Consider the following 13,853-nt stretch of genomic DNA (forward strand, 5'->3'; position numbering starts at 1 on the left):
CTTTGAGAGCAGAAAAGAAATTCTGAAGTTAGGGCTGGTTTCATTCTCAAAACAGAAAGTTGCTGCTTTAGGAAGGCCAACTAAATACCTTCCCAAAACTTGACTAAAAATATCTCTTGCACTAGCTTTAGATTATTCAAATCGGAGTCTATCCTTATGCAAATGCCAGAACTTGAGAATTTTTTCCTGCTCACACCACACTTAATCTCACTTCCATGATTGTGCTTGGGCTGGTCCTTCCTCGAGAAGGCCCTTCTTGCTTTTCTTTGCTTACTGTTTTTATACCATGTTGAGTCCTTTCTTTAGGTTGTCTTTCTCAGGCCCTTACTCCAATCCACCAGGTGAGTTGTGGATTTATATTTCAGCGAGCTCAATATGCTAACAGTTGGGAGGCCAGAGAAGATCAATTGAAGTACCTAGGGAAATGTGATTCATAGTCCAGGCAGATGCTGAGGCCGTGGACTGAGGCAGTGGGTTTGGAGAAAAGAGGGCACATGAGAAACAGACTCAGTAGGTGGAGCTAGCAGTGCCTAAGTACAGTGTTTTTTTTGGAATAAATCCTAAGTGTAATACACAGAGAAATAAAAATGTCAGCCCACTAGTATAGTCTAGGCCTTTTTAAAAAATTTAAAATTCTTTTTTATACAGTTTACATGTCATATAATTTTGGATTAGTTTTAGGTATACAGCATAATAGTTAGACAATTGTATACTTTATAAAATATGCCCCCTGATATTTCCAGTACCCACCTTGCAACATATGTGATATTATAATATAATTGACTATCTTTCCAATGCTGTACTTCACATCTCAATAATTATTTTATAAATACCAATGTGTACTTCTTAATCTCTTTCACCCTTTTCTTCCAGATATCCAAGGGCCCTTCCATCTGGCAACCATTGGTCTTCTATCTGTATGTATGAGTCTGTTTCTGTTTTGCTTGTTAGTTTATATTGTTCCTTAGGCCCCACATATAAGTGAAATCATATATCTGTCTTTCTATGAATGACTTATTTCACTTAGCATAATACTCTCTAAGTCCATCCATTCTGTTGGAAAGGGTAAGATTTCATTCTTTTCTGCAGCCGAATAATATTCCATTGTATATATGTACCATAGTTTGGGCTTTTTTATCCTCTCTTCTGTTGATGGGCATTTGGGTTGCTTCCGTAGCTTGACTATTGTAAATCATGCTGCAGTGAACACGAGAATGCATATATTCTTTCAATATAACCTTTGCAAATATTTATGCACTCAACATAGAAGTGCCTAGATGTATAAAGCAAATCTTGATGGACATAAAGGGAGAGACGGACAGTAGTACAGTCATAGTAGGGGATGTTAACGCCCCATTGACATCAGTGAACAGATTTTTCCAGGCAGAAAAGCAACAAGGAAACATCAGCCTTAAATTACACACTAGACCTGATAGATTTAACTACTTTCAGAGCATTTCAACACAAAGAGGCAGAATATACATTCTTTTCAAGCACATATAGAACATTTCCTAGGACAGACCACAAGGTAGGACACAAAAGAAGTCTCAATAAATTCAAGAAGATTGAAATCATATTGAGCATAGTCTCTGTCACAATGGTATGAAATTAAAAATCAATCACAAGAAAAAACAGGTGAAAAACACACAAAGATATGTAGGCTAAATAACATGTTACTAAACAACCTAACCTTACATCTATAGGAACCAGAAAAAGAACAACAAACAAAGCCCAAAGTGAGTAGAAGAAAGGAAATAACAAAGGTCAGAGTGGAAATAAACAAAAGAGAGTCTAGAGAAACAACACAAAAGATCAATGAAAACAAGAGCTGGGTCTTTGAAAATATAAACAAGATTAATAAACCTATAATCAGACTCTTCTTCTCAAGAGAAAAGAGAAGACCCAAATAAATATAATCAGAAATGAAAGAGAAGAAATAACAACTGACACCAGAGAAATACAAAGAATTGTAAGAATATATTATGAACAACTATATGCCAACAAATTGGACAATCTGGAATAAATGGGTACATTCCTAGAAACATACATTCTTCCAAAACTGAATGAAGAGGAAACAGAAAGATCTGAACAGACCAATTACAACAAATGAAATAGAAGCAGTCATTAAAAAATTTCCAACATATTGAAGTCCTGGACTGGATGGCCTCACAGGTGAATTTTATGAAACATTTAAAGAAGAATTAACACCTGCCCTTCTCAAGCTATTCCACAAAATTCAAGAGGAGGGAAGATGACCAAGCTCATTTTATGAGGCCGTCATTATTGTAATTCCAAAACTAGATAAATACTTTATAAAGAAAGAAAAGTTATAAGCTAATTAACAAACTGGATCTAGCAGCACATTAAAAAGACTGTATGCCATGATCAAGTGGGAATTATTCCTGGGATGCAAGGTTGGTACAATATCTGCAAATCAATTAATATGATACACCACATCAACAAAATAAAGGATAAAAAATCACATGGTTATATCAACAGGTGAAGAAAAAGCATTTGACAAAATTCAGCAAATGGACCCATTTGTGACAAAAACTCTTAGCAAAGTGGGACTAGAGGGAACATATCTCAACATAAGGAAGGTCATATACAACAAAGCCACAGCTAACATTATACTCTAAGGGGAGAAACTGAAATTGTTTCCAGGGCTTCTGATGTGTGTATTTTTGGGTGTTTAGAATTACCTCTGCACCTATTCTTTTCCATAAAGCTGTGTGAACATGACTTTTCTCCTGTTTTGCTAGTACATCCTGTACCTATCCCTCTTATTGCATGTGCCATGCTGTTTGTATCTGCTGACCTAATGGAGCTCTAAGCACCTGGAGGGGAAGAAGTCTCTTATCTATGTTCGTAATCTTAACAGAATGTCCAGCACATAGTTAGTGTTTAATAAATAAGATATGGGCTACTGAGGTTCCATCTGGTGACTTGTATATTTAAACTTCAATAGGATATCTAGTTCCCTGGAAGAACAGATCAGTAGTGACTTAGCGAAGGAACCAAAGTTATTTTATCTGACCGACCCTTTTCCAGGAGTAGGAGCAGAGTGGTGGCGAGAAAGATGGTAAGACACAGCAAAGGGATTTGGGTGTAGGCCAGTGGTGTGTGCCAACTTTTAACCCTGGCTGAGAGATGAAAGGAAACAGCAAAGAGAACTTACCTAGTTTGTAAGGGTTTTCTTTTTCTTAGCACGGCCCTTCTGTGAAAGAGACGTGAAAGGAGGTAAGAATAGGAAATAGCAATCACTCTTTGTCTTTCTTGACTAGATGGTAGAAACTGAGCAGAGGCCAACCATCCAGAGGTTAGGTGGGGACAGACAATTGTCAGAGAGCTTTTGAACATGGATGTATGACGGGGTTGTATGCGTTGTAGAACGACACATCGCAGAAATGAATAATAGTCTCTCCAGAAAAAAGGTGCCCGATATTCTCAGTGTTTTGTATATTTGCAAAGAGAACTTGCTTGTTCATGTAGGTTCTTAAAACACTCAGTTATATGCCTAAGAGAGATGCTTTGGATATAAACAGTTATCTACCTGGTGTCAGAATTTCTCAACAGATAAGAGACACTTGTGCTCAGGAAGGAACTTCTGCAGTCAGATAGTGCACCCAACTTTTATTGTTAATATGGGAAGAAAGGCATGCTTCAGAATAACAGGAAAACCCACTCCGGTGTATCAGAACCTGACAGGGGAGGGCTGTCATTTTTACCAGGCACGCTGAAAGCAGCAGTTTTTGCAACCTGGACTGTCCTTGACTTTATTGCCTTCTGACATATTTGGTGCCATGGCAGAGATTAAATTAAATTTGGAATTTTTTTCAGACAGGTTTAGAAAGGAAAAATAAGATGTTAAGTATCGTTAAGCATCAAACTGATCTTAACTGGATTTCACAGGACTTAGTACTTGTCACTGTTTGTCTAATTGAATACCTCCATCCATAACACGTGTTTTTTCTGAGTGAAAGGATGGAAACTTTTATAGAAAAAGATCTACTTTGTCTATAAGTGTTTTTCTTCTATCATGTCTAAATCTATAAAATTATAGCTATTTCCAATAGTTTTGTGTTTACTAATTAAAATTGTTTAAATATAAAGAATGATAAGTGACATTTTGACTTCTGATTTATATGGGATATTAAGAAATTATAATAACTAAACTTTTAAATTGTAATGATTAGGAAGTCTGATTAAATTCTTCCCAAAAGGAAAATTAAAATATTTTTATTCTATTTAGAAATATCTCAGCCTTATGGCAGTGAAGAGATTAAATAAAATGTCCATTTATAGAAACCTATATATTTTTAAATTTCAAATCCTGGCAATAGAGATAACTTCTGAGACACTTTATTGTCCTGAAAAACTGAAAGCTTACCACATTTAAAAAAAATTGCTTTTAAAACTGTCAGTGGACTTTTCCCCCCCCTTTAAATCAATTGAACTGTTTAAACAAATACAACTTAATAGTGTCGATCAAGTCCTACTATCGTACCTTGTGAAAATTATTTCTTAAGGACCAGCAGGAAGTCCTCAAGTATTCAACATGGTTTATAACCTCCGTGAGATGCACGGTTTCCAGAAATGCCAACTGGGGTTGAGACCAGAACAGAGATTTTCAGATATGGTGGTTCTAGCCTCCTTTGTATACTACGAATTTTTGTTCGTTTCCTTATTACTGTCAGGCAGACTTCCCTTGAGAAATTCAGATGGACACCTGAAGGGAGATGTGTTTTCAGGAAGACTTAGTGCTGACGTTGGAAAGACACTTAGTGAAGTATGGCAGAGGTCATTGGAACATGGCCTTGAACCTAATAACTCTGGAGGAAGTAGGTAGGACGTGGTGTCAGAAAGAGAAAGATATTGAGGTGTTTCTAACACAAGCGCGGGAATATGTGGCAATAATAGAACATTACTAAAGTTTTCCTCTAGATTGTGTCATTGCAAAATATATTTGAAGTTTTATGCAGACCCAAGAAATCATCAATATCTATGACTTTGTATAAACTTGCACCTGAGAAAGGCTGGTAAATTGATAGGCAATGAATAAATACTTTCAGAACTCACAGTTGAAGTTCATAGTATGGTTTGAATTTAGCTAGATGTGATACCTAACTTAGTGACATATGAATGTTTTTTTAATAGTCTGATTTGTTAAAAACAATACTGAAAGAATTTGACAGATAGCTAAATATTCTAGGCTTAACTTGGAGGCAAATTTTGCATTAGACAGTAGCTTGTCAAATGCAAATCAAGAATCTAACCACCCTAAAACAATGAATTTTGTTGTGAAGCTGAAATGATTACATACTGTATTTCCTAACCTAATTAAAGACAGATGTACCTCTGGTCTAATAAGCTCCACATTGTTGAATGGCAATGCTAGCATTTCCCTCCATCAGTGGTATCCACAGTTTAATCTTGATAGTATTTTACTAGATCTGTGGTGATATCTCTTTTCTTTTCTTACTGGCTTTTTGGATGATAGAGTGTGTGGAGGGATGGTTGTTCAGAGGGTTGAGGGCCAGTTTGTATTTATTTTCAAAGTACAACACTGAAATGATGGTGGAATTATACCCAGAGTTCTGTGTCTTCAACTTCTTATATCTGGGAAGCTTTGCTACTTTAAACAAAAATCAGAACAGAGAGACTGATACCTGTTCCCAGATGAATTATTTTCCTATCAGTATAAAGTATGATAAAGTGTGAAAAAATCAAATTTTTGCAGGTTTTAGGAGCTCCATAATATAGGTATACATAAGTCAGATATTAATTTAGTCTCAATATTCTTATACTATAAAATAGATACCCTATCTGCCTCTCATGGTTAAAATATTCTTGGAAATGAGAAAATGGTCAAATATCGGCATAAATTTTTCATTTTAGAGATAACTTACTGAACGAATTCAGTAATAGTGCATATTTTACTTCTAAAAATGTAGTGGCCAATGTTGCCATCCCCCTAATGTTTTGATAATAGGATTTCATATTCCGTGCACTGAATTGAACATTTCTCAATCCTCTGAGCAATGATGAGTTCTCGGCCTTTACAGCTCAACTGCCTCAAGATAATGCTGAAAAGGAGAAGTGCAATTCGTTCCCCAGGCACTGCCAGGGCCACACAGCAACCTTTGCCTTCTTCCCGGGGCTATAGCTGGCAGGAGCCCACGGAGGCGTCCCCCATGTTCAATGGCTGTTTGCTATAATTAAAATACCACTTCTCTGCAGCCCGGTTCAACTTTCCCATGATTCTTAGGGAGGCCTGACCTCCATTTGGAGAGCAGAAAACAAAACCACGGGCCTGTGAAGGCCCAGGTGGAAGTTAGGAAAACTGTGGCGATGAAGACAGGGAAATTTCTTACTGAGATTTCATTAGCATCGCTTATATTGTCTGTCAGGTAAACACTGTAATGACTGGTTTGGTGCTTTATGAAGTAAAGGAAAATGGGAGACATTGCAAAATGCATGAATAGAGTCAAAACTGAGTATTGATAATTAGCTCAAGATAATAAAAGAGGAGAGTTAAGCTCTCTGCAGGAAGTTGGAGTGCAAATTTAACAAGGCAAGGAAAATGGATTGCACTCCAGTGAGAACTAGTTTAACACTTGAATTTAAAAAATACCAAATTTCTTCCTTGCTTGAGTCCTGCGCATAGAGAGTAAGAAAGAGAAGTAATTCGGAGGGGGAGGGGGAGGGTGGAGAGTAAACTGAAGATTTCCATGGAAATAAGCTGGGTTATTTTTATGACTTTTTTCCTTTTTTTTTTTTTGCCACTTTTAAGCTATTGCTTTCAGTTTACTTCAATGCAGGCACTGAAGTAGCTTAAAAAGAAATCTTTGATATGCTAGATCAACCAAAAGTTTCAAAATACCCTTTTGTGCCTCTATTTATAATGCAAATAGTAAGTTGGCATTTTGGGTTCATTTCACCATCTTCTCTGAAGTGGGTGAACATATATAGAACTCAGAAGTGAAGGGAGTCCCACAAGAGAGCACGTCTTTGATAGTTCAATAATAATAAAAAAATGTATGTAGGTCTTTTCTCAATACCTTTTGCCTTCTAAGAATTTAAAAAAATGGGAGGAAGAGATCTAAGAAGAATAAATTGTGGTTGCCCTCTCTGTTAGCTGAATAACTAAAGATATTGTTCCATGAATTACCCACTACTTAAATATTCTCATGTCTAGCCTTTATGAGCTCATAAAAAGACTTTGCTTATATGTCCAGGAAAACCAGTATCTTTATGTACTGTCGGAACAGAACTAACATACTGTTTCAATATAAGTTGGAAAAGCAGCAGTTATTTTGTTATATAAAGTAAGCGGGGCAATCACCTTAAACCCATGTTTACATTTTAGTTTTATCATACATAAACATTCCTCAGCTGAAGCAGTTTTAAAAAGTGGTAACCTGTGTTTGAGAATGATGGAAAGAGACTGCATTCCGGTTGAAATAGCAGTGCCACTGTAATGCTGTCAGTGGTCGGTCATCCATTCCGGGAGCGGGGGAGGTGGGATCTTGTGCAGCCCGGAGACTGTATAAACCCCAGACTTCACATTTCTGTTTTAGTTCCTCTGTAAAGGCTCTCATGCATTCTGAAGCTGCAGACTTTTTTCTAGGCAACTTATGTCAAAATACATTTTCCAATAAATGCCACCCCTCCCTGTGTAACCAAGAGCAATAATATTTTAGGAAGCTTCCGCTGAAGTGTGAGTAATAGCCATCGGATAAACAGAAGTTTTACCATCTTTGGTTTCATGATTGCACTTTTCAAATGTAAACAATTTATAAGGAAAAAAGTGGGCCACGTCAGATTTGAGAGACAGGGGAAAACTTGACAGGAACATCAGAGGTCTGCTTGGGCAGGAGAGACAGTTTTGGTTCTAAACTGTTCAGATATATCCTCATCTTTGAAATACAAATCATTCCTTCCCTTCTCCTCCCCTGCCCTTCCCTACCCTTTCCTCTTGGATACTGGCTTGGACTTCTGTCGCTTCTGCTGGTTTCAGCGACCTGAGCTCATGACTTCTCCACACTCTCCCCCTTCTCCTTTTTCATCTCCCCCCATTCCTCTTCCACTTGGGTTTGTTCCAGAACCCTTTCTTCCCAGCTACCCTCCTCATCTCAGCAAAGGAAAAATGTCTCCTAATGATCCCCTTTCTTTTGTTATCCGACTTTAGTTGAGTTGTACAACTCTAATTAGAGACAAATCTTTATTTTTCCACACTGCTACTCTTTCTGCTAGCTCATTTAACTGGGCTGTTGAAAAAGTGACCAAATGTTGAAACAGTTGAGCACATTAGGACCTGTTTGCAGAAATAATGATAAAATGCAATGAGACAGCATGTGATATGTATACCCTGTAGTGGATGCTGTTGGTACCCTGCCTACATCCCTTCAGTGGCTGGTACATGCTCCCCAGCTGCTTCGAGTGTGGGCGGTAGACTCAGAGGTGCCTCCGCTCCTTTGGAGAATTGTCCTGTACCCACTGACTGGCTGGGAAGGGAGGAAGCTTGTAAAGACCAGCCTCTTTGCCTTAAAGTGGACCTAATGCTTCCAGCTGTGACTCGTACTCCGGAGCCTCCCCGTAGGATCAACAGAAGGTGGTCTCCATCTGAGCCCACATTCCTGCCTAGAGTTCTCCTCTTCTCCTCCCTCTCCTCCTTCAAACACTCCTACAGAAAATCAGTTGGAAATAAGAATGCCCATCTTAGTCTCTGTTTCTAGGGAAAGTCACCGAAACTGTACACCTTTAAAGAAAATTCCTGGAATTTTTAAACTAAATTTTCAGTGAACAAGAAATGACCTGTCTTAAGACAGGTGATAGAATAAGGCCTTAGATTTGGAAAAACAAAATAAAAACTTGAGATATTTTCAGTTGTGGCAAAACTTAAGAAGTATTGAGATAATATCTTTTGCCTCATAAAAAAGAGGAAATACTTTCTTAAAAGTTGCAAATATTTAAAATGCGATTAGCCCAGAGAAATCTCATGAGTGAGGCTGGAGCAGCCTCCTAAGTACTTACATTATGACTAACTTCAGAGTTTCCTAAGGAGTTTCAGTTAGATGACCTCAAGTCAATCTCATGACAGGCGTGACGAGCAGGGATAATTATTAGCCCCATTTTCTATGCAAGAAGATCCTATCCCAGAGGGGTTAAAAGCCTTGGCCAGTATCTCACAGTTCATTAATACCTGGGCCATGGTTGGCACTCAAACCTGGGTGACTGGGAAACATGAGCAAGATTTGTTAATTTAAAGCAGGTTCTTATGTTTATCATAGGCTGGGCCCTCACGGTTCAGTTATTCAATCTGTTAGGACTAACTTAGTGATCCACCTGCTAACCTAGATTTAATCTTGAGCAAAATGGTCAAATTTGTATTTAATGTGTGCATTACTTAAACATTGATGTCTAACAAATTATCCTAAAACTTAGCAGTTTAAAACAACAAACATTTATATTTCACAGTTTCTGTGTGTCTGGATTTGAGGGTTGCTTAAGTGCTTCTGTCTCAAAGACTTCTCAAAGCTACAATCATCCCGTTGGCCAGGGCTGTGATCTCATCTAAAGATTGGTTCAGGGAGGATTAGGGTCTGAGCTCACTTAGGTGGTTCTTGGCAGGCTTCAGTTCCTGGTGAGCTTTTGGACTGAGGACCCCATTTCCTCAGTAGTTGTTGGCCGGAGGCCTCCCACAGTTTTTTTGTCACATGGCCCTTTTCACAGGGCACCTCACAGTGTGACAACTGATATCCCTCAGAATGAGCAAACGAGAGAGAGCAAGGAAGGGCCAGCAAGATGGAAGCCAGGCCCTTTGGGTAATAATCTTAGGATAAACATCCCTTCACTTTTGCTGTGTTCTGTTGGTTAGAAGTGAGTCACAAGTTTCAACACAAACTCAGTGGGAGGGGATTATACAAGGATATGAATAGTAGGCGGCAGGAGCCATTTTGGAGGCTGCCTACCACAATAAGATACTTGGCTTTCACATGTCCGAGGCCCTATAACTTGATCCAGCCTCTTGTTCTCTCAATGAGGAAACACTGGATTATTTTAAATATGTTAATTTTATGGATTTAGGCACATGTACTGTAGTTTAATGCTCTTCTCACTTGTTCTTCCTCCCGCCCACTCTTTAATTTCTCTTCTCCTTTTGCTCTTCCTTTCTTGCTTCCTCTGCCCTCCTGCTCCTATCTCTACTCGCTTGTCTTTCAGACTCCCTGTGTCTCTTTCTCCTTCCTCTCAACAATCACCTTTTGTTTAGAACCCAAGCCCTCTGTTTTGTTCCTGCTAGCATGGCCCTTCGTACTCCTCTGCTCATAAGGGTGATGAATGAACAGCAATTTTAGATGCTGGCCTTTAAGTTATTAAGTTGTGCGGTTCAACAATCAGGTCTAGTCTTTCTCCCAAGTTCCTCTAGGATGGTGACACTATGGTGAAGTGAAACAACATGCTTTTTATAACACACTGAAAATCCCATTTTAGGGGGAGGCATAGGAAGTTTTTCTATTTCCCCAAACATAGCGTCAGGTCTCAATTATATTTAGTATCTAGTCTTGTGTGTTTTGTGATAAACCTTTAGGATGTGATAAACATAGGATGGTGATGATGTTTATTATGGTGATGTAGGCCACAGAACCTATCTATCTACCTTATCAAAGATGGCCTGTATTACTCTTGACAGGAACTGCAAACTTCATTCCCAGTATCTAACATTGACTGAATGACTAAATGAATGTAGCACCATAGCAGAACTACAGTAAAATTTATAAGTTGGCTGTTTCAGCTACAAACAATAGGATAGAAAAATGGTTTCACCAAATCATATGGGACATTTTGGAAAAATGTTAACAGTATCTCTATCTCTATTTTTGAGCACTTGCAGATGATCACAAAGAAAAGGGACTAGATGGCCCAGCAGAGAGTGCATTTCACATGTGGGGCCAATGTGTGGTAACCTGCCTGTTGTGGTCAAGGTCGACAGATTCCATAGACTGTCTTATGATATTAGATAAAGATTCTTGGGGTAGAACACGATTAGAATATGTTCAAGTCAGTGACACAGTATGTTCGTTAAGCCCATTGGCACATAGCAACTGATTTCATTGCATGACCCACTGGCTAGAAACATCAAAAGTAGAAGTCACATCATTTGGAGAACAGTTGTTTAATGAGTTAGAATGAGTGAAGTCTTCAGTGAGTGCCAGCATCAAATTCTGTTGTAGTGTGTTGCCTGTCATGCCCTAGTCTCTGTTTGGGATGCCCAAGGCACTCTTTTTCAGGACACTTGACCCACCAGTCATATTTCAGAAACAACCGATTTGGTGCTTGCTGATGGAGTTTAGACTCTGAGGAGTCTGGCTACTGGATCACATACAGACTAATGACCTATCAGATGCTGAAGGCAAAAACTTAGTGCACTGATGAATTAAACCATAGTATTGTCAGAAAGGTAGAATTTATTATGTCATTAAACTTGATTCAATAAGTTTTGCTTCTTTAGACACACAGCACTAAGCGAAAAGTAAGAAATTAATTTGAAACAAGTGTTATCACTTTTCACTTTCCCAGGTAAAGGATATTGATATGAAAGTAAGAATCAAAGAAATCATTGGGATTAAAGGGAAGACGATGAAAGAAAAGATAACTTGTGAAGACCGAGCATGACTGCTTAGCCAGGCATGCACTTGGAAGTTCAGAACTGTGTGCTCTGGTCAGTAAACACAGAGGGAAACCAGCCTTCCTAATTTAATGATAACCTGAGTGTAGTCTTCAGGGTTTTGCATTAAAACCTTAGGAGATCACTGATAAAAAGATGTCAGCAATAATCATGGTTAATGCTTAGCATTTTGTTCAAAAGTTCTAATGGGGACAAAATGAAAATGAAGATTTATTTTTTTGCTACAAATCTAGAAATTATTATCGCATGAAGAAAACTCTTCATTTAAAGATTGCTATAAAACATTAAAATATAAAATATTTTGTGTTAAATCTTAATACATATACCTCATGGTTGCTTTACAACAATAGATAAAATGTTTATCTATATTATCTAATATTATCTATATATTATCTAAATAGTACCTTAAAGATAACTGAGGAAATTGCTGAGCGTTTATATCTTTTGTTGTTCATTAATCAAAATGATTTGACATGTCTTGGCTAGTGTGGCTCAGTGGATTGAGCGTCAGCCTGTGAACCAAAGTGTCCCTGGTTTGATCCCCAGTCAGGGCACAGGGCCCCAGCGGGGGCATGTGAGAAGCAACCACACATTGATGTTTCTCTCTCTTTCTCCTTCCCTTACCCTCTGTTTTCCTCCCTCCCTCCATCCCTCCCTCCCTTCCCTCCTTCCTTCCTTCTTCATGCTGGAGTCACAAGGTTTATTTTGATTTTATTCCTGAAATTATTTTAATTTTGGACCCTTATCAGAAATAACATATAAGAAACCCAAACTTCTACTTATTCAATATGGTCAGTAATACAAAATTAATTTTTTAAGGAATGTTAAGACTAATTGAAAAATATAGGTTTCCCCTATGGTGACCCCAAATTTTAAGGTAAGGCACACCTTGATAGGAAAGAAAAACTGAAATGGCAAATTTATTGGCTCTTTGTGAAGCTTGAAATTTTCAAAAAAGTGTCCCATTCTATAATTCTGGGATGAGTGTCTGGCCTGGTGCCTCTATCAATTGCTTCTTTACCAAAAATAGAATGTTATGGGGGAAGAATGTCACAATTACTACGGCTGTCCACAGAAATTGCCCGAAGAACCATTATGTGCCCACTAGAGGAATGTCAGAAGGGAAACCAGTTTCCACTCATAAATACCATTTTTAACTTCTCTCATATAATATTAGTGAAACTACATTACTGTTTGCATCTATAAAACTGCGGTCTTTATACCTACTTCTTGACTTTATTGTATGCATTCATTAAGTAAATGTATATAAGCTTTTAGAACAGTACATGGAGGATAGAAACACATTCTATATTGTATATTTATTTGTTAGCTTGTGCTTTTCAAATTTTAATGTTCATAAGAACATTATGTTTAATGAACATAAGAATTACGTGGGGATCTTGCTAAAAGTACAGGTACTGACTCAGTATGTGAAATGGGGCCTGAAATTCATTACTTCTAACAGGCACCCAGGTGGTGTCAGTAGTGCTGATCCACAGACCACACTTTGGGTAGCAAAGGTTTAGGTAGTGATTCATCTAGTTGTTTAGTTAGAGCTGTGACTAGAGTCTGTGAGGTCCTAGTCCTGACTGGCCATGGTTGTCTTCTACTGATGATCTAGAGGCCTATGAGAGAAAAGTTACACAATATTTTTTAAAAATAATTTTATTCATTTATCTTTAGAAAGAGAGGAATGAAGAGCAAAAGAGAAGAAGAGAAACATCAATGTGTGGTTGCCTCTCCTGTACCCCTTACCAGGGGCTTGCCCACAACCCAGGCATGTGCTCTGGCTGGGAATTAAACCAGCGATTCTTTGGTTCACAGGCTGGCACTCAATCCACTGAGCCACACCAGGCAGGGCACACAATATTTGTATATGCATTTTTCATCTACAAACTCTGTTGACGTCGGAAGGATTATATGATGCATTGTGGGAATTACTGTTATATGTAACCCACAATTTAAAATCTAATCTATCATCCCAGCTAGCTTCTAGGTGATTCCCATTTACACTTTGGAAACCATTAAGGCATTTAGGAGAAATGGGTGTTCTGGGGGAGGAAAAGTTTGTTTTCAAAATTCAAAAAACATTTCTAGTTTAGATTAAAAAGTCTTCACGATGAAGCCTACATAGTGTATCTGGGAAACTGCTTAAGAACTTCAT

At 38.1% G+C, this 13,853-nt stretch overlaps 1 long non-coding RNA gene across 1 annotated transcript in view; it reads left to right on the plus strand.

Moving 5' to 3' along the window:
• Positions 1-871: 871 nt before the first annotated feature.
• LOC119056655 (uncharacterized) overlaps positions 872-13,853 on the plus strand; it is a 121,613-nt gene continuing 108,631 nt past the window's right edge. The window contains exon 1 of the long non-coding RNA XR_008392555.1: positions 872-917. This is a non-coding gene — a long non-coding RNA (uncharacterized LOC119056655). The remainder of the gene's footprint in view (positions 918-13,853) is intronic.

The sequence above is a fragment of the Artibeus jamaicensis genome, unplaced genomic scaffold, assembly GCF_021234435.1.
Source record: "Artibeus jamaicensis isolate MK-2021 breed Jamaican fruit bat unplaced genomic scaffold, CSHL_Jam_final contig_603, whole genome shotgun sequence".
NCBI lineage: Eukaryota > Metazoa > Chordata > Mammalia > Chiroptera > Phyllostomidae > Artibeus > Artibeus jamaicensis.